This window comes from Drosophila obscura, unplaced genomic scaffold, assembly GCF_018151105.1.
Source record: "Drosophila obscura isolate BZ-5 IFL unplaced genomic scaffold, ASM1815110v1 contig_38, whole genome shotgun sequence".
Taxonomy (NCBI): domain Eukaryota; kingdom Metazoa; phylum Arthropoda; class Insecta; order Diptera; family Drosophilidae; genus Drosophila; species Drosophila obscura.
In genome coordinates this window covers 120,714-146,678 of record NW_024542826.1, presented here as the reverse complement: position 1 = coordinate 146,678, position 25,965 = coordinate 120,714, and the positions used below count along the sequence as shown (strand labels likewise).

The following is a 25,965-nucleotide window of genomic DNA, read 5'->3' as shown; positions in this document are numbered from 1 at the left end:
TCAGTAGGAGAAGGCTACAACAATTGAGATCGCCCTTCATAGCTGACATTTCAGAAATGTCCAAAATCTGTCGCAGAAAGGTTGCAAACTTTATAAACGCATCCAGATGGAATAACTGCTGACTTCGCGTCTCCCATTGCAGAAAAGATTCCAAGTGATATCACAACGGGCCGAAACCGGCCCACGTGTGTCGGGCCTGACAGCCGCTTTAACCTAACCTAACATAGCCAAAGAAACATATAAGAACTAATCAACTAATCAGAATCAATGCAGTGGTACAGTTAATGAAGCTTAAGGCCTCTTAAACCTAAAGCAAAATATTTAAGAAAATAATCGAACTTTACTTAAAAAATGGTCAAATACTACAGAACAACAAACCCTAGAGTTGAGTTTCAACCACCATTCGAAATAGACTTTATTTAAAGCCACCGAAAATATCCCCATTCCATCCTAAATATTTATAAAAATTCATTTGGAATTTCCGTTGAGTTTTCCTGGCTTTGCCCTCAGGTCAAAAGCACTTAACACACTTTCACCTACACTACACCTCCATCTATATCGCTATCTGTTTCTGCCTCTACACTGGCTTTGAAAAGTTTTTAGCGAGTTCAAATTTCCATTTTAATTTGGGTCATTGGGGATTTACAGGGTGCGAAACTTTTATCAGAAAAAATGTTGAAAGTTTGTTGAGTGGCAGGTTCAATTTTATACATCCTATTAGAGATTTTTCGGACTGTCCGGTGGATCACATTAACATTAGTATTTACATAAAAATGTTAACTGTCTGCTGGGATTGTTTGTCTGCTAAATATATGTACTCTGTGGCAGAGAGTACCTTTAACATTGATTTAATGTAAATTAAATATGAGTGATAAACATGACGTAGTTTTGGGATATGTTTATAATATGATTTTGTGGTCAGATTTTTTTTCCCCGAGATCACTCGCCAACGTATCTCGTATTGACAGGGATACTCCGCCATTTGCTCTCCACTGAAAAACCTTGCCGTTAAATTGAAAAATATTTACCAGACATTTTTTATTTTATTTGAAAATAGCGCTTTCATCACATTTCAAATTAATATAACACAAAATAATAAACTTTAAATATTTTTTTGTCTTCTGTTGGTCCAAAATTTTTTCAGACGTCCATACTTTGGAGCACCTACTCCTTCCTTCTCCACACTTCACTTCATCAATCCCGAGCTGTGAATAGGGACTTGAAAACCTGAAATTATCGAATTTAATAAATAAGAGTGGTTTTTTTCTTGTGCAATATATACCTTTTTGCAACCGAGATTTCCTGCACCAAGACAACGATCAAGGCAATCATCGTTGCAGATAAATGGCTGATTTTAGCACGATAGCATCATACAGCACAGTGTGCCGCAGCAAGCTACGGCTAAAACGGGGTGAGGTCCAGGTCTATCATATACAGCAGATAAAGAAAACCTGAAAATGAAAACTATATTTCGATCAAATTTAGTGCACTTAAAGAATATTCGTTTCTTGCCACTGACGGGTATAGAATTAATCAGTCGGTTCGGTGAACTAATGCATTTTTTCATCTATTTTTGTGGGAGTGTTTCAGTAGTACCGAAATTAATTGCCTTAAATAAATATTAATATTTTAGTATCAGCGAGAACCGAAAATACCCCGAACCTCCTCGCAACGACGAAGACTAAAAGCGAACATGAATGAGTACAGAAAGGTAACTTAAGCTTTTTAGCCGGACAGGGATTTTTTATTTTTTAAAAACCTTCGCAAAGGAAATTAACTGAAGAGTATTTACGACTACTATTATCTTCAACTGACATTCTAATATTTTGTTTACCTAGGTTTCCAGTCTGGCACGTTTTTGATGGTATGAGATGGAGCCTTGAGGGCTACATTAAATTTAATGCTCAAATTTATTTTTCTCGCCCACCAGTCGGAACTTCGATTTTCTCTTTAAGGGATTTATATTGCATATTCCCAGGGATGGAGTTGGCACACTCATCGTCATAATCCCGAAAACCGTTTAAGTGGAGAAACTTGAACCGGTACTCATTTGGGGAATGGGTTAGTTAGCGGTCAACTGCTGGCAAGTGGGTTAGACCTACTCTCTTACATTTTAATAGAAGGAAATTTAATAAAGTTAATAACAAAATAATTGTATAACTTTAACTCCATAACCCCATTAAAATATGTCAATATTTGGGGAAGCATGCTTGGTCATCAGATGTGCGCTTGACTTGCCACAAATTTTGGCATGCCTCTGCTGGCCATCCTCTGTACTGTGTCCTTTATCACGGCCTTCCAGTGAGTTTCTAGGATTTGTGACCACATACTCTTCGCATGTTTGGGACAAAAACTACAAAAAATCCGCCTGGAACATGCTCTGAAAATTCTGTTTAAGTTGTGACAACAGCAACCTTCCTGCCACACGATATACCCACTTAGCAACCCTTACAATGAACAGGAAAAGCCATTGTTCCGCTAGGCATAAACTCTTTTTCCCCATTGCACTTTTTCCTCTTGTTAAGCTTTAACGCAGTCGTGTGTGGTTTGTAAATATTTTCACCTTTTCTGGGGCCTAAAGATTTGTGAGGCGGCTAGATTCAGTTCTGTTTGTTTCAGTTTGGTTCGGTTCGGTTCAGTTTTGAAATTTGTTTTTACGGTCTAAAAACCGTACCATAGCTCGTAGTGTCTAACGAGCGGTTAAACGTTGAGCAGATGGAAAATTCTCAAATTATCAGTGATATATATTTTTTGATGGAATAAAAAACTAAACCCCAAGCTAATTGCAGTTCATATATGGGTTTCGATTGTCTGATTGCGGTGGGAAGAGACAGGAAGGGGAATAAAGAACAAAACCTAGTTTTTATACCCCATCAGATTCGTATGAGAAGGGTTCCTACTGAAATGATACTAAAATGGGATAAAAGGTAATACAAAAATAGGCATACAGAAAATTATAGTTCTTCGAAAATGTACAACTATCGAACACCAAATTAATGATAATAAATCCACTGTTATCATATTATCATATGACAGACTATATATATTTTAGAATATATTTATGTACTAGTAAAATCTTAAGCTAATTACGGAATTGTCACGACTCTGAACCATTATTTTTGCTATAGATACTATAGATACCAAATGATGTTCCTTATAGGGTTCCAAATGATTCCCCATCATACTTCAGTCCAAAATTATGAATCATCCATGTAGTTTCCTTAAAAATTTTTTTTCCCTAGTGACCAAGATGCAATATATTTTATTTCCTGGCTCCGTGAGGCATCAACTACTCACTTCCGGCGCTTACAGCACCCTCCCGAGCACCGACAGCAAACAATGACCGACAGCCGCAACTACTGTAAAATGATTTTGACTCAAAAACAGAAGGGAGAGGAGGCCAACTGGGTGTGTTGTGTCCGAGAAGAATGACAGACAGGTGATAGATAACACCCACACCCAGGCACCATCTACTTCTCTAAAGGAAGAAAACAAAATGAAATCTGCCCGCAGCTGAATACCAATAACGTGCTGCTGGTGCGAGTTTCGGGGTATGCTGAGGACAGTTACCAACTGAAGTTTCCTATTATCTATATGCATTTATCTGGAATGTCTGAACTGTCTGCCGGCCTGTCACCTGTCGCCTGCCGACGATACTGACTAAAACAAAATCTGCACAATTTCCTCTGTTCAATGGCAACTGTTTCAAAGGCGTGAGAATAATAGAAAAACTAAAAATGAAAGGCTTTTTTTTTGGAAATCCAATTTTTTTTTTAACATATTTGACTGACGATGAAACAGTCGCTGATGGCTTGTTGTGTCCTTTTTAGTAACTATGCAAATTTAATGATATTTATTCTGAGAACAGGATTAGGTTTTATCACCAAAAGTTGCACACGAAGTATACGTGTACAGTGTACACCCGTAACTCTCACTAAGATACCTTTAACTTTACTCCAGTAAATTTAAGTACCCACTTATTGTCGATAAGTATTGAAATTTTGACATCCGCCTTCAAATGCTCTTTGAAATTCATTAAAAATCTTTTCTCAGAAGTTTCTCTTGAAAATTCCTTTTCTTTATTTTGCTTATATTAAAATCAATATCCATTGCTTATCATTCAATATAAAAATGGGCAAATGTCTGCCCATAGCACTAATAGAACCACTGCACGAATTTCCCATGGTTACGCAATTTATAATTTAGTTGAGCAATTAAACACTGGGCATAAATGACCCAGAGCTAGCTAAGCGAATTGCCCAACGATGATGATAATAATGATGCTGACACTAAGTCAATGATTTTGCATTGCCACTGAGCTAAGGATAATTGTGCAAGCTGTTAGGCCAGGCCCAAGGATTCACTTTAATAAATAGTTCATATGCATTTGGTTTGGCTTCCACGAACTGGCTGCTGCCCTAATTACCATATCTAAGGCCTAATGAGCAAAATTAAAATAACACACAGATGCACAGAGCACACCCAAACAAATGGATATAAATTAGTTGCATTTAAATTGCCCATGCCCCATGCTCTCTAAGATATTTATCCTAGTGTTGTGGATGCTTGTGGGAAGTTCCTTGCATTTGTTGGTCCTGGCATCCATAGAATCAATTGAATGTTGGACCCTTGCATTTAAGCCATTAACAATTAATTGTAGATTAAAATATACCTTTGACTTCGTTTTGTGGTCCTGGTATTTGACACTCGATATGAATATTATTTTACGAGAAGCTTGCAAATGCATTTTGTGGCTTCAAGATAAACATTTTCATTTCGAAATTCCCTTGAAAGCAAATATTATTTTAAGCAATTTCCTTCGCACATCTAAATGCAATTTCTACATGTTGTTCGCTTTGGAATTTCGTGAAATGCCTTTCGAGTTCTTGTGTCATGCCGGAGCAGACGTGCCCCATCCAATAGACATGTCGCCAGTTGAGGAGGCAAGGAAGGAAGTATTCGCCAGACAGCACAGGAGGAGGCTTTTCCCACAGACTCGGGCCTAAATGCAGGGTTTGCTTCCTTTTTTGATGCATCGCTTGTCCTTTTTTTATTTTCCTTATTTTTATACTTTTGCCAGCCATATCACATGCCCGCGTACTAAGAGAGAGCCTAGAATGCGTGCCTGACATAACAATGCTCGTGTCTTCATAACCAAGTGTTTACGTACTGCGCAGATACGTGGATGGTTTATGGTTAGATTTTCAAAGAAAAATAAATGAAATAAAATGAAAAATAAATAAACTAAAGCAAGAAATAGGCAAAGCGAAAAGGAAAAACAATAAAATGCTTTTGTGATCCTTTGATTTGATTACGAAAGCATTTTTGTCGTGCCCTAAGTGATTGCTAAATTATTTGGCAGGTTTTTTTTAACTTTGCCTTTGGCTTTAGAAAGTGCTTATACGTTTAGATATATTTATTTTATTTTATTTTATCTTGTCTTTATTCTGTTGCTTGTATGTCTAGAGAGCACAGCTATGTTTGTTCAAGATTTGGGGAACACACATCCCGGAAAGCTATTGAGGATTCCAACCACTTAGGGATCGCTTTTTCAGACTACATTTCGTTTGCATTTAATCCGACATACTTTACCTTGGAGTCTTAACTGGGTAAGCCGCTGGGGTTAACTGAGAAACAAGGGCAAGCAACTAGCAGACAATTACCTCTGTACGAAGGGATTGTTATTAAAAAAATTCTTGCCATTGCTAACATATTTGTGGCATAACTGAGCGGGCTATAAAAAAAACAAGAGAAAGGAAGTGTACATAATTCGTAAAAGAGCTCCACTCGGGTCATGAGGTTGCTTTTGCCTGCTTTATGTCAGGTAAAAATTTCAAGAATGCGGCCATAAAGATTACGCGAATAAAAACTAAGAGAAACTGAGAAAAAGCACTTGTTGGTTGTTGAAGGGAAAATGGAAACACGAAAGGCTTAAATCAACTGAAAATGCTGTACAAGTGGCCAGTCCGGCCAAAGGATAATAGACAAAGGATGAAAAAACTGGAAAGAACAAAGTACAGCAAGCGATTATAAAGTCACGTTATTTGAAAGAGAGTACTTTAAAGTTTATCCATTCTTATTTTCTTCCTGAGACTCGCTATTTGTGGAAGAGCGAGAATATATTCTAGGAGTATTTGTATATCTCCTTACAATTCTTAACCGTAGAGTCTTTGTGTGGATCAGTTTGGGCTTTACTTTTTGAGCCACGTCACAAATGACAGCAACAAGGATTCTCCGTTTCCGTTGGCTGCTTACAAACATGATTATGTCAGTGATGTGGCGTGTGAAATGCAACTGGATAAATAACGGCACTAGTTGACAGCTGGATCTGCTCCACGGTCTCAATATATATAGATAGCATTCATTACATTAGAAGAAATTTCTAATATTAAAAAGCTGCTAATACACGGAATGTTTTTTGAACCGACGGCATTTGGCATTTTCGTGCAAGGAAATCACATTTTTGAAAAATTTATTTCCCTGCCACAAATTTAAGTTCATGCTGTAAAAAAATGTGCTACGAGGCGGGCGGAGCGTATTTTCTTTTCCGGTTGGGGGGCGGAGCTATAATGAAGGCAGCAGCCTAACTTGGTACCCGTCCTATTCCGTAAAAATATAACACTCAATTTAACTTTTAATTCTCCAGTTTTTTCCAATTTTATTGGCACATAACCTTCGTGCTTAATCTTTTGTCCATCTTCTTTCGAAGTCATATCTTTGGTATCGACATTTTCTTTGATACCTAAAACGTACATTTTTACGTCAGAGTCCCGATGCGAATAGCAAAATAAAGCAATAATAAAGAAGCTCCGATAAAAAACGCATAGATAGATTTACTTAAAATGCATTTACCATCCAAAGTTTTCGAGTATGAGGAGTATGTACGTAGATGAATTGGGGAACAAGCACTCCCAAAAAGAAGAGAACCCCAACATTTATTTATACAGTTTTCGAAAGGGCATCAAAACTTGGAAATAAACTTCTATTCGTATTTTTCTCGGTGACTTCGTTTGCATTTACGTTGCTGACGTTGGCTTAAAGTTTAGCTTAACTTTTCTGAGCTGTCTTTCTTGGTTGGTTATATGCTGAGGAAACTGACTTATAAGATGCTCGGTTGACTTAGCTAAGCAACTACAGTAGCTGCAAACGAATGGAACCTAAAAAAAAGGGAAAACCTATTTGGCTTTTTATGTCGAAGACACCCAGAAAAACAAGTTTGACATCGATGTGACATCAGAAACAAATATGTATAACCACAATAACAAATCCAACTTTAAACTAAAACTTGTGTCAATCCAAAAGCTGTAAACAAATTGAGTCCGGGACACCCACAGACTTAAAAATATTTTAATTCTTACCTTTTTTGCATGTTAAGCATGTTAAAACAATCCAGACCATGAAATTTCTACAAGACTAAAATATGTGCAAGAGCATGCTCTGCAGGAAATGTACTTTTTAATGGTTTTAATGCCTTATTTAATAGGGAAAGCATTCCCCTAACATATATTTAAAATTATATATTTTTTAAATTAAAAAAAAATTATATAAATAATCTGATTATAGTGAGAGAATGTGAGAACAGCACCACGAAGATATAAGATACCGAGTTTCAAACTACCAGCAATTGGTGGAACGACACTCGAGTTATCGAGCGAAGCCAAGTATCTTGGTGTCATCCTAGACTCCAAACTCTCTTGTAAGAGAAACACGGAGGAAAGGAAGAAAAATGCAATGGCAGCTTTCTTCACCTGTAGGAAGACTTTTGGACGAATATGGGGCTTACAGCCGCACATCATCCATTGAATGTATACAGCGGTAATAAGCCCCATCCTGACATACGGAGGCATGGTATGGTGGGAAGCGGTTAGCACCAAATCCCACCTGGAGAACCTCCGTAGAGCCCAACGGACAGCTTGCCTTGGGGTCACCGGATCGTCAAATCCACAGGCAGCTCTGGACACCATGCTAGACCTGGAACCGATAGACCTCCATCTTAAGTGCAAGGCTGAGACAAGTGCCGCTAGGCTATTAGCCGCGCAGTTCTTCAAGCCGTCGCCTTGTGGTCACGCCACTATATTCCGTGAGGAGGAAAATGGAACGGCAGGGTTTAGTGAATACTGTGTTTCGGAGTTCTCATGGAAAAGAAACTTTAAAGGACACATACCGAACAGGGAGAAATAGAAGAGTAACACTGTCCTTGGGCAGAACGAGCTCTCCATTTTCACCGACGCGTCACAGACGGCCGAAGGGACAGGAACTGGAATCTTCTCTGAGGAACTAGCAAGCAACATATCTCTAAGACTACCAGACTGGTGCAGTGTATTTCAGGCGGAGATATATGCAGTCTGGCAAGCGGCTAATCTGGTATACACCTTGGAGATACCTCCGAGGAACATAGCAATCTGCGTTGACAGTCAAGCTGATATTAAAGCCCCGGTATCCTGCAGGACCACAAGCAGACTCGTACGTGATACGGTGGACGCACTAAACCAGATTTACGCACCGTGCTCCATGCTTCAGATGTGGGTTTTGTACCATAACAAAAGGTATTTTGAGTTTGAGAAGATATTTGTAATCCTTAATTGAATCCTTGAAAATATTTCGGAATATAAGTAACTGCAATAAACGCTATTTCTTGAATCTTTAGAACATAGCTCTAAACATACCCATACTACCATTTTGAACGTCTTTTTTATGTTTCTAGAGCTAGCTAGAGCTTTCAAAGGTTTCAGTTTTGTACATTCCTTTTCCTTTTTGACGTTTTTGCCTGCTTGTCGCGTCACGCCGCTATTTGATTTATTTTGTTAGTTTTTGAAGTCTAGTGTAAGATAGTTTATGGCGAAGCGGGAGCGCAATATAGCTCTCTGTCGATCTTGACGAATTCGCCCCGGCCGCCCCAAGTGGTTTATATTAAATAATTAATATAACGTAGGAAAAGGGCGCCCTCTGCGTCCCGCCTATTCTTATTTTTAGCCGCCAACTCGGTTTGCAACCTCTCCCCTTGACACAACCTCTTCCTTCTCCACATCTGTCTTTAGCTTGCGAATTTTTTCAGGTATTTTTTTCATGTCCACATTCCGTGAAAATTATCTCAACTTGCTGGCCATTGCCGACAGCTTCAAGAAGGATTCAATTCAATTTTCGCTGTGTTCGTTAGTTTGCATATTTCTTTGGCTTATATTTTAATTTCCGCTCTTTTCCCACTTGGGCCACTGGGAAGAAAATACATTTAATTTTTCCCTCAGGCTTTTCACCAATTTAACTGGCAAGCGTACACACTTAGAGCAGAGGGTTACATGTTACCACTTGCAGTACACCCAAAGAAGCAGCCTGCGGGTCACTGCACTTAAACTTTACACAAAACTGAGAAGACAAAGGCGCAAAAAAATTTGTCTTGCCGAGAGGTACCGAGTTTGGAAATACACTTTACTGAGGGAAAACCTGAATATATAAAATGCAGTAATTGAAATTGAAAAATTTATACAAATTTATGTGTTCAAATACAAATGTTTCTTCTCTTTTGGGTCTCCAAGGAATTGTCTCCTAAGCAACGTAAATAAAAAGCTTCTAAAGTATATATTTTAGGAGTAAAATATATTTTAAAGTTTCAATTTAGTAGATTAAAAATCAAAAAACCATTTTTGAATTGATTGAAAGCCAGGAGCCTATCAAGTACTGTGTACACTATTTTTCTTAACATCTAATCACAGATGTAAAGATTAGCAGTTCTGTATTAAAAATCCTATTACTTAAATATACACATACTTGTATGCCTTAAAGACTCAGAAAAACCCCTTTCTATCCATTACAAAACTTCTGGTAAAATGACCCCCTTGCCAGGGTATCAAAACACTTTACGGCACCAAGTGCCACTGAAAAATGTGGAAAAATGTGATAAAATACCCAGAGTAGAAACGCAAAAAAAAAAAGGAAAGGCACATAAGGCAGAGGAGGAAAAAGAGGAAAGTTTCGACTTTTACGAATATTACTTATCCGTCTCGACGAGTTTTGTTTGCTGCATATGCCGTCCAAAGTGCTCGTACTCCCCGCCTGATGGCGCCTGGGCCGTTTGATTTGGCCATTATGTAAGCTGCACACACAAAAAGGAGAGGAGGTGAAAAGAACGAACGAATGAGTGCGTGGCAGAGTGTGAGAAAAGTATGTTTGCTCGATGATAAAAAGTCATTGGCGTTTATTTGCAACGCAAAATGGTGCAGGACTCAAATGTTCAAGAGGGATTGAGTTTAAAAGGGAACAGCGATTTCTGACGAAAGGGTTTCGGGATACGGTTTCGGGGTGCAATTAATGCAGCGACGGCCCCTATTAATTAGCGCACTTAAAAGTCGATTTACACTCCATGTCACTGTGAAACTCAATGCGACATTGAAAACATCTGAATGAATGAGTAAGAGTAGTTTCAGTTTCTGTGTAGTTGCGAGGTATTTATTGGCGGAAAGGGTTTATGTTATTAGCGTGGATATTAGTAACAGACAGAAGAAATCTTTGACTCAGGAGTAAAACACAATTTATGCTACACTACAACGACAGAAGTTGATTATGTGGTTTTCTAACTAAATATTTCTGCAAAGCTTTCAATGAAATTTCTTAAGAATGAAAATGTAAATAAATCGAACCAGTAGAATAATTAATAGGAAATTCCAACTTTAAATTTATTCCAATCCACTATTAATATACGATGGAATGACCAAAAATACAAAGACAAAGCATATTAAAATATCATAAAAACACGATTACCATTAGGCTTGAAAATTTATTATTTTTTTTGGTCATCCCTTAATTCCATCACACACTTTAAAATAAATTGAAAATAAATGCTCCAAAATAAGAAAAACAAATATATGTATAAATGTACGTGTATTTATTGACAGAGATTTCACTCTTCAACGCGTCCGTTCAATGATATGTATAAAATAATATATTGTAACGAGAAGGAACGTGCGAGTCGCTTCTGGGGACGCGACTCTACTTATACCCGTACTCAGTCAGTATATACATTTTTGATCTTATGATTTTTTAGAATTTTAGAAAAAAAAAAAATTTTACATTTGACATTTTTTTGCTACATCTGATATCTACATCTACATCTACAATGTATATTCTACATCTAACATGTAGATTTTACAATGTACATGTTCCATTTAGATTCTACATCTCCTCCGCTAGGGGTTGCTCGCGCACTGAACGCGGCAGAGTGTGCGAGCGAGAAGGAAAATAAGTTGCGTTGTCGTTTGCGGGAGGGTGGACAGGGGAAGCAACTGAAAATTAATTTCTTCATTCTGGCTATAATTATGATCCGATCTGATTTAGATTCGGCAATCTGGTAGATATGGGCATTCTCTACGATACTGCGTTTTTAGTTTTATCGTATCATTAAAAATGTGCCTGCCACAGATTTTCGTCCTTTGTGGGGGCGGAAAGGGGCGGGGCGAAATTTTGAAATACACTTGTAGCAGTGTGATATCACATGAGTGTGGAAACCAAATTTGGTTACCCTAGCTTATATAGTCTCTGAGATCTAGGCGCTCAACAAGACGGACAGACAGACAGACGGACAGACGGACAGACAGACATGGCTCTATCGACTCGGCTATTGATGCTGATCAAGAATATATATACTTTATGGGGTCGGAAACGTTTCCTTCTCTGCGTTACACACATCCACTTTTACCACAAATCTAATATACCCCTTAACTCTTTTTTGAGTACGGGTATAAAAAGAGAAATCATATATATAGGCCTTTTTTTACGAATTGAGTGTCCATGAAAATGATTTTTATCCGCGTCGTTTGGCACATAATCATTTGTTTTGCCACTCTGCGGTTAATTCAATTTCAAAAATACAAAAATTAAAATATAAATGTTCGGATGAATATATATTTTCAATCAAAAGCCAAGTGCGAAATACAATTGCTTGTGGATGCGTATGCGGATGATAAATATATTAATCATACGACCCATTGGCCAAGATTATTTAATTTTAATTATTTAATGGGCTACGATTTTACGGGACCTTGAATTTTTCTCGTCGGTCGAAAACAGATCATAGTGAAAAGCCAAAATTAAGTAAATTACTTTCAACTTGATTTGTTCTTCGTCCATATTTATAAATGTTAAAATGTGCCTTAAACAAAGAGAGCGCTAAATGCACGGCAACACGCTTCGGCCTATTGAAGGAAAGCTGAAAAGATGGCAAACGGGCGAAAGGTGTGGGCAATGTGCCAAAAAAAAGTGAGTAAAAATACTGTATCAGGCAGGCTCTTAACATTCACTTTGCGTTTTACTTTTCAGCAAAAGGTCATACTATTCATTTTAAGGCGCTCTGGAATCCACTTTTGTGAATTTGTTTACTCTTTGTACTGTTAAGCGCCAAATTTACTCCTGTTATAGCACCGCGTAAGAGCCAGCTCATAAAAAAGGCCTCTATTATGTTAACAGAGATTTATCGATAGCCAAATCGGGCTGCCACAGCTGAATTTACTTTTTTTTTACCTGACCAATTTTTTTGATCTAATTTTTAGGTTGGTTTAAATAAAAAATATTTATAAAAAGGGCACAAGCTCAATTGCACTGGTAATGAAGGCAAATTCAAGTCAATGCATCATTAAGTCATCTCTTTTTTTCCTTTTACAATTAAGATTTGTTAAGTTGTATAAAAAGCCGTTTTCTTTTAATTTCGGTGAGGAATTTGTTGCCGTTTTGAAAACGTAAAAGTCTTGCGTTTTTAAGCCGGAGCCTGCCTGTATGTATGTATAAGCCCGATGAAATCGGGCCAACTGCAGCGAAACTGTGGTTACTTTTGTGTCTGTGTATTTTTTCGATTTTGTAAACCTTTGTTCAAAGAAAAGATGGGAGAAGGCCAGAAAACTTTCGTTGTTATGACAACGTGGTACAGAAAATGTGGCAGAGGTGGAGGCCAAACTGAATGGCTAAATCAAATTTTTTTTATATTTAATAAAGAATTCCCAAGTGAAAGTTTACTTCAAGAGCCTTCAATGGCAGTAAAAATCTAAGTTAGTTTACAAAAGAGTAGAGCCAATAAAAACAACATAATTCAATTGACAAATACCATTTAGGAGAGTATGAGAATATTACTTTGGTTTTCTTTCAATATTTAACTAGAAACCAACGGAACCAACCCCGAACATGGTACGAAATCTTTTAAGCTTCTTTACGCCAAAATGCATTAGTCTGCATAAATATCTACTGACACGAACAAATAACGTACGCATCGGGTCCAGCCTCGATGCAAAAAGATTTCCTTAAAATTCACACACACATAAAAAGACTAGCAGAAAATGATGGAGCAAAGAGAAAAAGCAAATTTTCTTAATGCAAAGACTTGCATTGTGGAATCTTTATGGTTATGCTTTTGCTATGGGAGGCACGATTTTGAATAGAAGTTTGTGATGCATAGAAGAAAGTTTAATCCGACGACAGTATATTTACATGTTCAAACATACAAGCATGCCGTTTTTTTTCCTTATGCATAAAACTTTTTACTACATGAAATTACACATATAGGGGCACACACAAAGGTAGATGCACATCCATATCCATGGGCACATGATTCGCTATTATTATTTCTGCCGTTTCTGTCGATTATAGCACTACGACTATGTACATTCCTATACGATATGAAATGTAGCTTAGCATTAGTCTTAAGTCTTTCAATACTATGGTGAAATTCATTCTTCCCGCTTTAGAGAAATGTCATTTGAGTTAATTTCTTTCTCCAATTATTTTCCATTTGGGTTGAAAACAAAAGTATCTGTGTTGTGCCTTAACTCCAATTAAAGTTTCAAAGCGCCATTTAACAGGGATTTTATAAACGAACCCATTTCGCAACCTTGCCCCGAAATTTGCTTATAAAACTCTAGACTAGACATTCTCTTTCTCGCTCGCACACTCTGCCTCGTTATGTACGCGAGCGCCCTCTAGCGGAGGAGATGTAGAATCTAAATGGTACATGTATAATATACATGTAAGATGTAGAATATACAAAGTAGATGTAGATAAAAGATGTAGCAAAAAAATGTAAAATGCTAAATTTTTTTTTATTTTAAAATTCTAAATTCTAATTCTATACTGACTGAGTACGGGTATAAGTAGAGTCGCGTCCCAGAAGCGACTCAAACGTTCCATCTCGTTTCTTATTAATTTTTAAGTTTCGAGGAACTTATTTATAGAAAATTTAAAACTTTTGTATAGAAACAGAAACTCTGGCTATCATTTACAAAAACCGTATGCAGTTTGGTGCATGCGTTGCGGAGATAGCCGCTTACACACAGATCTTTTTCTACAAATTTAGTATAGATATAAACTAAAGATATATAGTATAGATATATATTAGTATTCATTTAGCATTTAGGGCGTGTTTAATTATGGTAAATGATGACCATAGCGTTTGACAGTTGAATCGGGTTTCGACTCACCGTGATTTTCAGCCTCGCTATCGCGGGTGATTCCAGAGATGCCAGAATGGCTGTGGCGCTATTGTAGTTGCCCACAAGCAGACAATACTGGGCCACGCCACTCCAGCGCTCAACGGTGCGAGTCCGGTCCTCGATGCCATCACACTGGAATGGTGATGTTTGAGGCAGAGCGATTTCCCAGGGTGCAGGATTCGAAATGAAAGATTTATTTGATTACGGAAGTTAGTTAGACGTTGCCAATAGATCGTTCGAGCGAGTGAAGGCGAGCAACGACCTACGGGAAAGGATGGACCCACGTGACTTGGCTGAAGTTTTAACGAGTCGCCTACATGGACAACTGGCAAACTGTCAATGAGTCAGTTACGAGCGGCATAAATTATAAGCCATCTCGCCTGGCTGCCTAACCCACTGCCTGGCTCCTGATATTACATGCAAAGTCATATGAATCCGGGGACGTGGTCCTGGACACGTAGTGCTCTGCATGTTCAGCATGCATGGGAATTTTAATTCAATCCACAGGGTCTAAGGATTCATGCGCTACGTTTAACTTGAGCACCGTGCCTGGTCTGACATGCTGGTTTGGGTCAGAACTGGACTGGAGCAGAGTGCTGAGACCCCCACATGGTTATGAACCCATTTTCTGCGGCTCCTTCTGTATACCCTTGCTCACCTGCAGTATCTCATTGCAAACAAACAGACGCAGACGTGCCGACCAATCCAGATACGTTTCCAGGTTGCAAGTCTTCTTTGGATTCTGTGCGCCGGGTGGTCCACCCGATGTGGATGGTTGGTCCCATTTCTTCTGCATTAAATAAAACGCAAACACAAGAGAGAATGCTATAGTGAAGGTTTTCGATGCGATCATAAGTAATAACGGATACGCTACAGGCAACCCTCCGGGACTGACAAGACAGGACATAAAAACCCGCCCATATGTGCAGAGTATATCTAATGATTATATAATGATTATACGATCCGATCAGATAGAAGCATTAATATCAAGACGGATTAAAAGGATGCTATAAGAGATTCTTATAAAAATGTAGATCACATATACTTTATGAAGTCATCCATACGACTACTGGGTAGAAAAATATCCAGTTCTAAACAAAAAATTTCTGTTGAAATTAGGTGGGAACTGGAGAAGAGTGAAACGGAGTGAAGTGGGACGAGGCCGGGGAGAATTGTTAATGAAGCTGCTTGTCGTCATTTTAATTGCATGTCCTCGTAAGTGAGTATAATTATGAGTGTGTATTTCATTTAATTTATGCAAGAGTGCAGATTGTTCTTATGATAAATGTTGACTTATACAGAGGGAAACATTTACAATTGAGAGAACATTTAAGTTCAAGAATACGCGAATAATTTAATTAAGACAGAGAAAAATATGCGGTTTTCTTGTTCTGTTTATTTAGGATATTTTTTGAAGATTTGAGGTCTATTAAAGGTTGTGGTTCAGGAATACAAATTCTGTAATAGTGCTGATTCACATCAATTAGAGGGTTCAACGATTAAAGTGGTACCAAAATCTTAACGAGAAAAAGAATACCAAAGGTCCTATTTGCAACACAAATTCATTAAATTCTGGCTTACATTGGGACTGACTATTAAAGAGTAATTGCTTTTTTTGTTGTTTACTCAATTACGATTCAGTTATCAATCTTTTCAAAAAATCTCCAAATCTGGCAAGCACGGAGGTCGGCCTCATGTCTCTCTAAATCAGTCAAACGGTATAGTAAGGCACTCAGTGCCTGGGATACAACGGCTTCCAAATGCGAATTGGAACATCAGAATGAGGGAGATTGAGTTCAAGTGGTTTTATTGTTGAGTTCATGACGAAGGAAATGTTGTTTTCGTGTGCTCACCTGGCAACGATATGCTTGACATGGCTCATCATGCGTTAATCCCTGTAGTCGTAGGGGAACTTCATTGTCCACTCGGTCAAGAGGGCAACTAATGATTCTAAACATTCGCTTTTAGATACTGAGTCCAATAGTTTACCCAGCAGTTCATAGGGACGCAGAAATAAGCGTGATGACAGTAAAAACGAGTATACAAATTCCTTCAAGCATATAAAAGAAAAATAAAACTCAATTAACATTTATCCACGCAGCATAATAAAAACCAGAGGGAACGGTATAGTCAAGTGGCAACGTGATACCGTGAAATAAGTTTTGAACAAACCACTTTTTTTTGGCCTCTGATCTCTGCTTTTGTTTTCCCCATTCTGGAAGTAAGGTCTCTTGTAGTACTGCTAACATCTAGTCAAAATCATAGTACCCTTGAGCATAAGGTATACCAAATGTTGATCTTATAGTTGAAAGATGTCAGCAATTAGCTTTAATCTTTGTTGTTATTGCTGGGCTTTCCCAACTTTTCTTTTGCCGAAGGGCATAGCACATCATCTCTATTAAATTAACACTAATCTCTGGATTTGTTTGCAACGAATTAATTATTTTTCCACTTGGTCCTTGTGGTCGCTATATCACATACAGGATGGTCCTTGTATCCTGTACTCAGTCTCATGATTTGTTTGCCCTTTTGGGTGTGTCTGCGCTCGGATCTTGAGGTTGAATTTGGGTTTGGTTCCGTGAAAATAGTTAGTTTCTCCTTTGTCTGCTTTTTGGTTTTCGGTTTTTTGGCTCGTGCCAGAAAATTCAACTTGGCAACTATCCAAGAGCTTTAAGTGTTTGCGTTTAAAATCTAGGATTTGCATGTAAATACAATTTTTATGGATATTTAAATTTAACTGGGAATAATTGAAAATAACAAGGAAAATTTGGGTTCTATAAGAAATTTATGCTCTGCTTTAAGCTTAAGAACAAACAAATATTGTTTTGTAATATTTGCCAGTTATCTTTCTATACATATTCATGATTTTACCATCTATGTTTTTTCAGCTACTAAAAAACAATTCATCCATTAATAATTCTAAATAACTTTAAAAGATATTTGTTCATTTTAAATTTATGTACAAAAAAGAATATACCAAATGAATTTTAGATAAATTTCATGTTGAACAAAATGCAATGAAAAATTTCTAGCAAATAGATTTATTTTACGGCGAGTTTTTTATTCAGCATTTAAAAAATCAGTAAAAACTGCAAAACTTGCAATTTTAACTAGATTTGTTTGTTGCAAATTGCATTTTGAATTTTACAATTATTTGCTTATTTTTTGTACGCTGGAAATATTCTTAAAGATTTAAGAAAGATAATATTGTTATTTTTTTGTTAATCATGGGCACTATTTACCTTTACTATATAAAACAAAACAGTTTCAAAAAATTATCCAGTCTTTGTTTTTAATAGTTTTTTTTGCTCGTAAAAATTGTAAACATCAAACTAATTTATCTAGCAAATTTACGCTGGTTCTGCCAGAGTATTGAAACATTATTAAATTTCCACGAGATATATTTTGCTTACCTCATTAAGTCACATTGGCTGCGTTTTACATTTTTGGGTACATTGTCGGTGATTAGATAATAGGGTTGGTCCGTGCCCAAAACTGTGTACATGGATGTTTGTGTATCATAATGTTTTCCCAAGCGGAACCCTCAAAAACGAACTCTTTTCCCAAGGATCCAAACCGACAGTCAATATATGGGGATTTAAATTGAAAATTTGTTTTTTCCGGGGCAGGAAAATTTTTGAACTAATTTCAAACCGGTTTAATTATTAAATTAAATGCTAGGTCTGGCTCAGAAACGGAAAATTATTATTAAACTGCCATTTGGCAAAACATTATGCCTAATTACCTCAAAATTAATATCACATTGGCTGCGTTTGTGCGGATTTTGGGGTTAAAGTACTGAACCACATCGTCACCAACACCCACGGTTGTTCCCAACCGATTTTGTGGCTAAATGCATAACAAAGTGAAAATTAATAGAAAATTAATAGATAATAAAAGATACGTCAAAATTGGCGAAACATGGATATTTGTGAATATGTTTCCAGAAAGTCGCCGCCTTCAAAAAGGGATTTTTGTTCATTTTTTTCACATTTTTGGTTTAGTTAAGATTTTAGCTCCAGTTCCATGTTTTAATGAGCGATAAACGATGCCAAATTACGACTTATACACAAAAAAATAGAGGATACAAATAATTTTTTTTTACTTTTCCTGAAAGTCAAATTTCGTAAAAAATACGTAATCATCATTTTTGCATTTCAATGCTTTTTATTTCCCAAACGGTAGCTGTAATCACAAAGTGTTTGGGCTTAACTTCTAGCGTTTTATTACTTTTCAAAATGGCAAGTTCTTTGAACCAGACGTAAGTTACTAGAGCTATGTGAAACAACAAGCGCCCGCTAAAAAAAATACCAGTTTTCAAAAAATCTTCAAAAAAAAGTTCTGCCATAAAAAAAAAAATATCATCAAACCATTTCTAAAGCCAAATCTTTAGAAAAAGTTCGTTTTGTTCCTTGAGGAAAAATCGTGTTGACTAGCGTAATAAATAAGATTTCCCTGTCGTTTATTTGTGTAAATATTTAACTATTCAAATTAAAAATGCTTTGCATCTTTTTAAGTATGAGTGTACATTGGTTGAGCGCTTTTTTTTTTATTTACGGGCTTAATTTTGTATCTTGGGGTTGCTTTTGTTTTTAGTTTTTTTTTTTTTAGGGTTGTCCGTATGGCCTGGGGGGTGGTGTCTTTACATTAAGCTGTTTGGGTCCGGAGTTTTTGGGTGTCATCACCCAGCGGTGCTAGTTCGTTTCATATTTTTTGCGGGGGAGGGGTTCTGGGGGCGCTTTACCCGTATCAGTCAGTAATACATTTTGGTTATATTTTTGGTTTAATTTTAATTTTAATTTTTGTCACTTTATCTACATCTCAATGTATTTCTACATCTAACAGATTGTCAGTTCCATTTTCTCCATCCCGTGCCGGCGGGGGGGGGGGGGGAGGGGCCAGCGTTCATATCTTTTCAAAATAGCGTTCTTTACAACAGCTACAGTAGCAAGGCTACCCGAGCTACCACTCACTTCAGTCTGCACTTTATTTCGGGGGTTTTTAGGGTGTTTTTTTGGTGCGCGCTGGTGGCGCCGCGGGTAGGTGGCTTTTTTGGGCCGGCGCTTTCTTTGTGGGTTGGCTGACCCGTTTTTTTCTATTTAGGCGTTTCGCGTTTGAGCAGCGAGCTGGTCCGGGGGCCCGCTTTTTTGCCCGTATAGTTGTTGGGAAAATCCTGTATAAAATGTTCAACAAAATAAAATTAAAAATTTAACAAAATAGATTTAAAGAACATCATTTGCTTTCAGTTGTCTAGGGGGAATTGAAACACCATCGAATGAAATGAATGAAAAATGTAAATTTAACAATGGAATTAGGAGTCCCCCAGTTATCACTCACCTCGAGATTTGCTGAAACCCCATTTCCAAGTCATATGCACTGAATTGCTCCGCGCTGTGTCGCCCGCCTGTAGCGTATGACCAAGCTCCCTAGGCCGACGCCAAGGAAAGCTGTCTCCGCTGTCAGAATGCCGGCATCCAGGAAGAAAACGCCACCACCTGTCGCAGGCAACTCGTCTAGCCTCCCGGAGCAGTCGTCGCGTCGGAGCTGCTGCTACTGCTGGGGTGGCGGCAGCGACGATGTTGACGGTGGCTACATTTGTCGCGATCCCGGTGGCCACGCGATTTTTGTAGCTGGGTCTGCTTGCAACGCATGACGCAGGCCATGGCGGATATCTTACTGGAATAAAATTACATCGCCATGTGTCACGTTCGGGCAGCCGCACCTGACGCGGTCATGTGTGTGTGGGCTGTGAGGGTTAGTTTCTTCTGGGTTTGTGTGTCCCTCGGGCTGGCTCCTCTGCCTGTTCAATGCATGAGCACGGATCGGGCAGGTGAAAAGTTAACCTTCTTCATGGCTGGACACGTAGCTGACAGTGTGGGTGGGTGTCATGCAATCAAACGTAAATTTCGTGAAGGATTAGATGTTCGGCTGTTCGGTTTTAATCCTTTGGGGTACGCTTAGTTGACACTTCATTCCCTTTATCGTTTCCCGATTTACCAATTTCCACACCGGGAAGACTAGTTCTTGGCTTTTCCTGACTTCCTGCAACAGAAAAAAGAGCCAAATCAAAAATGGAGTCAGGGAAATATTCTGTGCCCACTTGGCGTCAACACATAAACTTTACGGTCAATCTCAGTATATTACTCATACGCCGTGTGGCCCTCGCACATGTGCTCAAATCACTGTCCTCGTCCTATAGCTGCCTCAGTGTGTGTGGTGGTTATGGTTAGGGTTATTATCCCTTTGGGGCCACTTGCCACTCATCAGCCCATAGACATGAGCGCATCGTCAATAAGGTCGTAACCGAAACGTCCCGATGGGAAGGAAGGGGACAGCTGCCTATTACTTGGGTCGATGGCAATCATTAAATCACTGCAGATGCGTTAAGGCTGAGCAAGAACTGATTTATACCAAAAAAAAAAAATTCATCAATAATGTATAGATTGGTTAAGTCAAGGTTATAAATGAATAAACATTTTTGGTCTGGATTTTTCCTTGGATGGAGTAAAAGAGGTTAATGGACTCTGAACTTCATTCATATAAAATATACAAATTTGTAATCTTTGGGGCTGTTTTTGTATACGGATGCATATTGATTTATGGTGGTGTTTCGGTAAGGAGTCGAAAGGATTCAATATTTGCGATATTTATATGTGTGTGATAAACAAACATTCACTACTTCAATAAGGAGTCTTATTACCTTGAAAGAGAATCATTTCTTTCTCCCAAAAGAAAATCATTGAAGTCTTTACCCTTGTCTTCGAATTTCGAAGCATTCCGTTAAGGAAATACGGAATAAAAAAAACCGAAGCAGTTGACTTTAAGGGAGTTTTACCAAGCACAAAAGATAACGAAGGCTCCGCAGAGTGCAGCATCAAATGTGTGAAATGTGCCTGTGCCTCAAAGGTTTCCAATCCGGGCAGCAATTAATACCAATGCCAGAAGAAGAACGCGATCCAAAATCAAAGCAATATATGGCTTTTACTTGAACCAGTGCTCTTTTGATCTGCTTAAGATTCATTTTCTTTGACAGCTTCACCTTCATTCCAACTGAAGTTACACCCCCATAGCAAGGCATCAAATGTTGGTCTGTTGGTCAGAGTCTCTTTACCTTTTGATTACTATTTTTATACCCATACTCAAAAAAGAGTTAAGGGGTATATTGTATTTGTAGTAATAGTGGATGTGTGCAATGCAGAGAAGGAAACGTTTCCGACCCCATAAAGTATATATATTCTTGATCAGAAACAATAGATGAGTGGATATAGCCATGTCTGTCCGTCCGTCTTGATGAGCACCTAGATCTCAGAGACTATAAGAGCTAGAGCGACCGTACCAGACATGTGATACCACACTGCTACAAGTATATTTCAAAATTTCGCCTCGCCCCCTTCCGCCAGCACAAAGGACGAAAATCTGTGGCAGGCACAATTTTAAAGATACGATAAAACTAAAAACGCAGGATCGTAAATACCATCTCCCCAGATTGCCGAATCTGAATCAGATCGGATCATAACTATAACCAGAATAAAGAAATTAATTTTAAGTTGCTTCCTCCGCCTCCTTCAAATAGAGACCTGCTACTCATTCTCTTCCTCGCTCACACACTCTGCCTTGTTATGTACGCGACCTTTGCGACCGTCTGTCTCGATGACTTGAACGTGCTAGGATCTCAGAGGCTATAAGAAGCAGGAAATTAGACTTGAAAACCATATTTGGTTTCCACGGACACTTTGTAATACCAAACTTTTCACATTTGGATGGCTACAAGTGTCTTTTCAAATTTGTTCGCCCTGCCCTTGTTCCGCACAGGCAAACAATAGGACGAAAATTCTGATGGCAAACGGCACAAATTTTAATTGTCACTTTTTGATGGTTTTAAATTATAATTCCTTTTGTATACTTTTTGTAGATTTGTTAAATATATTTGTGGAATGATTTAATTTTTTATAAAACGTATTTTTTATTTTAAGATATCAAATACTGACGACTTCACAAGACTGTTTTAATTTATCCGCTGCCTAAACAGCACACTTACAGAGTCCACGACGAACTGAAGTGCAGACGCTCATCGGAGAACATGTTAAAAGCTATTAACAGCCTTCAAACCCTTAACAGAGAAAAGTGCTCAAAAATCATAACAGAGGGAATTTTCAGTATGATTCCTGATAGAGCATGTTGCCATCCAACTTGCTCGGTGTTCCAACAGGACATGTCTTATAGTAGTTCGCTTGTGTGGAACTAGCACAGCTTGCACATTTAAATTGTTTAGAAATGTAAGCGAGCAGTTAGATGAAGAGGGAAATTATTCAAAATAGCAAAGCATAATGCTTAAATGTGAGTGCTGACATGGATCTCGAAAAGGTATCGTATAAATGAATATATTTAAAGTTTGTTCTCATATCAGTATTGCATTTTAACATCAAAAGTACCTATAAAGGGGAGGTTCGACTTATAAAAATTACTTAAAATATATAGCTATTATTTCCCCACTCTGGTTTGTACAATTTCTTATAGGTTTATGATATGTAGCCGTTTAAAACCCCTTAGCACATTTTGTAAAATATTAATGCTAGAGTGCCACCTGTTAGTGGTTTGCTTTTTTTACTCGCACCCCCACTCCTGGTTAGTCGGCGCAACAAATTGCTTGCCATGTTATCGCATTGCTTTGTCTTCTTTTGGCTGTGAAAAATGTTTATGACTTCGAGTTGTGTTAGATGTCGGGAAAAATGTCACCCGCGCTTGTTTTGTTTATGTCTGGGCAAGGAGAAAAAATACCCACAACAAATTAATGAAATCAATGTGAGATTTTCATTGAGCTCGCTTTCTAACTTTGCCTTTGGTTCAGCCGTATTAAAAGCTAAAGCGAAGGGACCTACATATACATCAGTCCTTGCCCCAAAATTTTTTGAGGTCATTGGGAGTTTTGTGCTGGAAAAACTTTCCATGCTAAAGGCCAAAGTTTTAAGTGGTAGCTTAAATTTTATATTTCAACCCAATTTTATTATGTGCAGCGGTTGCTGACTATGCGTTTTGCTGCTCTGCTTTTTGAAAAGTTAACATTTTTGGAGAGTAATTTAATTCATTTATAAATTTTGCGTTGGCTCTGATCGGCTCTCTGTTGCCGTGTGGATTATGTGCAACCCCAGGCTGACTTTTAAATTAATGAAATTCTCTGTTTCAAGAGTAAGGTAGCCCTATTTTGCGTACCGCAGGGTGTTGCGGGACAGATCGGACTGCATGGAGAAATTTGTGCAGCGGAACAAAAAGTTATTTTTTTTTTATTTGTCGAAAAGTTAAATGTTTGTGTTCTACAACTTTTTAAATGCTTTCGTTGGGTTTCAGCTTTCGGAAAAGCACAGCGTACGCCCAAGTAAATCGAAGTGCACAAGTTTTCACTTGCTTTCCTTACTTTTATTTCTGCGGTCGATTGGCAACATCTTGGGCGAAATGTATGCTACATACGAGTCCTCCCCCTAAAGACATATCGATGAATGTTTTTGCAGCTGCAGCTGGAAATACTTTCAAGATTGGCCATAATTTACAAAATGGAACTTTGGAGGCAGCATTTATTTATTTTACAGCTGCCGAAGAGCGTTTGAGGGGCGAGTATTTAGCTAACCAGATCCCAAGTGATGCAGTTGCAGTGGGGCCTCAGAGCGGGGCTTATAGCTGTATAATCCGTGGAAATAACATATCAGTGTGTTGTCTCAGATAGCGGGATTACCAACAAATGAAAATTGAAGCTGTTTGACAGAGGATAGCGAAAAAGCATTTTATTATAATCCAATTTGAATTAATCCACCATGACTGACACTAAGAGCTAAGTTAAAAATGGATTCAGACGGATGTACTGTATGAATAATTTGAGAGGAGTGTTGCCCCAGCATCTTTACGCGCAAGAGCACTTTAAAAACTTGGGATTGCTATTGAATTACGCACTCACCCACACATGCACCCATGAACACATGAATGTCAACACATCATGTTACATTTCACTGTGTGTGTTTCTGCGCTAAGTGAGATGTTGTTTGGTGGCCAAAAGCCCTCATCCGTCCGAAAAGGCAAGTGCAGAAATAAACGAAATTGGCTGCCATGGCTCGTCTCTGTACATGAAGTCACAATGATGACCCTTTTATATCGACAGAAAGTTTTATAACCAAAAAGGCAAGAACCTCCAGTTGTGTTTCCTTGAAATTTCTGTGTGCACAGACTTTACGACTCGTGGAGAATAACAGCACTTGGTACATAACTCCTCAAGGATCGGCTTAGGGGGGTTTTAACTTTGGTTGGGTCATTGCAGGCAATTGTGGATTGCATTTTAAACGAAATGGCACCCTGTACATGTACTTTGTTCTCATGTCAAGGCAACAAAATTAAAATGAAAACACTAACTGACAAGCCGGGATGAACAAACCATGGAATGAAATTCATTAAAATTAATTTAACTGGTCATTATGTTTCATACCTTGCCTGGGGGTAATGTCGACATCAGATTAAGTTCGTTTTACCTAAGGGAGTTGTTGTCATGAATACGAATTAAAAAAGGGAGATCAAGGTTATGTAAGCAACGAAGGAACCTTGTTGGTTAAAAATCAACACTGATAATAACAATAAATTTTGCAATTATAATTTGTGTATATATTAACTTACAGGAATTTAAACTCTGAAACTCCAAAGAAGTGTTTGCTGATCTTATTATAGAGTGTTCGACTTTATTTTAAGTGTACTTTTTTGTTTGTTGTATTTTTGCTTACGTTTACCAATAAAGGACACTGCAAGGCCTGCTGACAATGAATGCGCAATGCGGTTTAATTAGTGCAACTGACAGGGCGAAAAGAGCAAAGCAGCGATGCACTTTGCTTTGGTATGCCGTCCGGTCTGCTGAGGTCAGGGTTGAGATCCACCGCCAAAAAAGGTTGTCTAGCCGTTGACAGCTGAAATTAATTTGTATGTGTCTGTTTTAAACTTCCTGAGTTATTGATGGGAAATATGCTAGTACATGAAATAGATAAACAGAAACTATGGCGAGGGAATTGGGAATCTATGGAATTGGTTAAGAACTTATGGTTTAATTCATTTCCGAGGAAAAAGAGAAAGTTCACAAGGAGCATAGCAGACTGAGGATAAATATGAAGTTTAAACAACAACTAAGGCAGAGAAAATGCTTTAAGGAGTTTGACGTGTTTTATTACACTTAGAGCTATAAATATTTTGATAATAAAATTTTAGTTGAAATGTGAAAAAGTGAACGTGACAAGCTTTATTCACAAGTTCATTAATAAGACATTTTCCGTTCCACGAAATTTTGAAAAATATAAAGAAAAAGGTTATTTAATAATGATATTTATGTCGTATACTGGATTTTTTTCAATCTGAAGATAACATACATTTTCAACATTTTGAGAAAACTGCTGCTCATAATTATACCCGTACTCAAAAAAGAGTTAAGGGGTATATTAGATTTGTGGTAAAAGTGGATGTGTATAACGCAGAGAAG

The 25,965-nt window shown here is 37.9% G+C and overlaps 1 pseudogene; it reads right to left on the bottom strand.

The window, feature by feature from the left end:
- Window positions 1–1,054: 1,054 nt before the first annotated feature.
- LOC111073796 lies at window positions 1,055–20,164 on the bottom strand (annotated as a pseudogene).
- Between the last annotated feature and the right edge of the window lie 5,801 nt (window positions 20,165–25,965).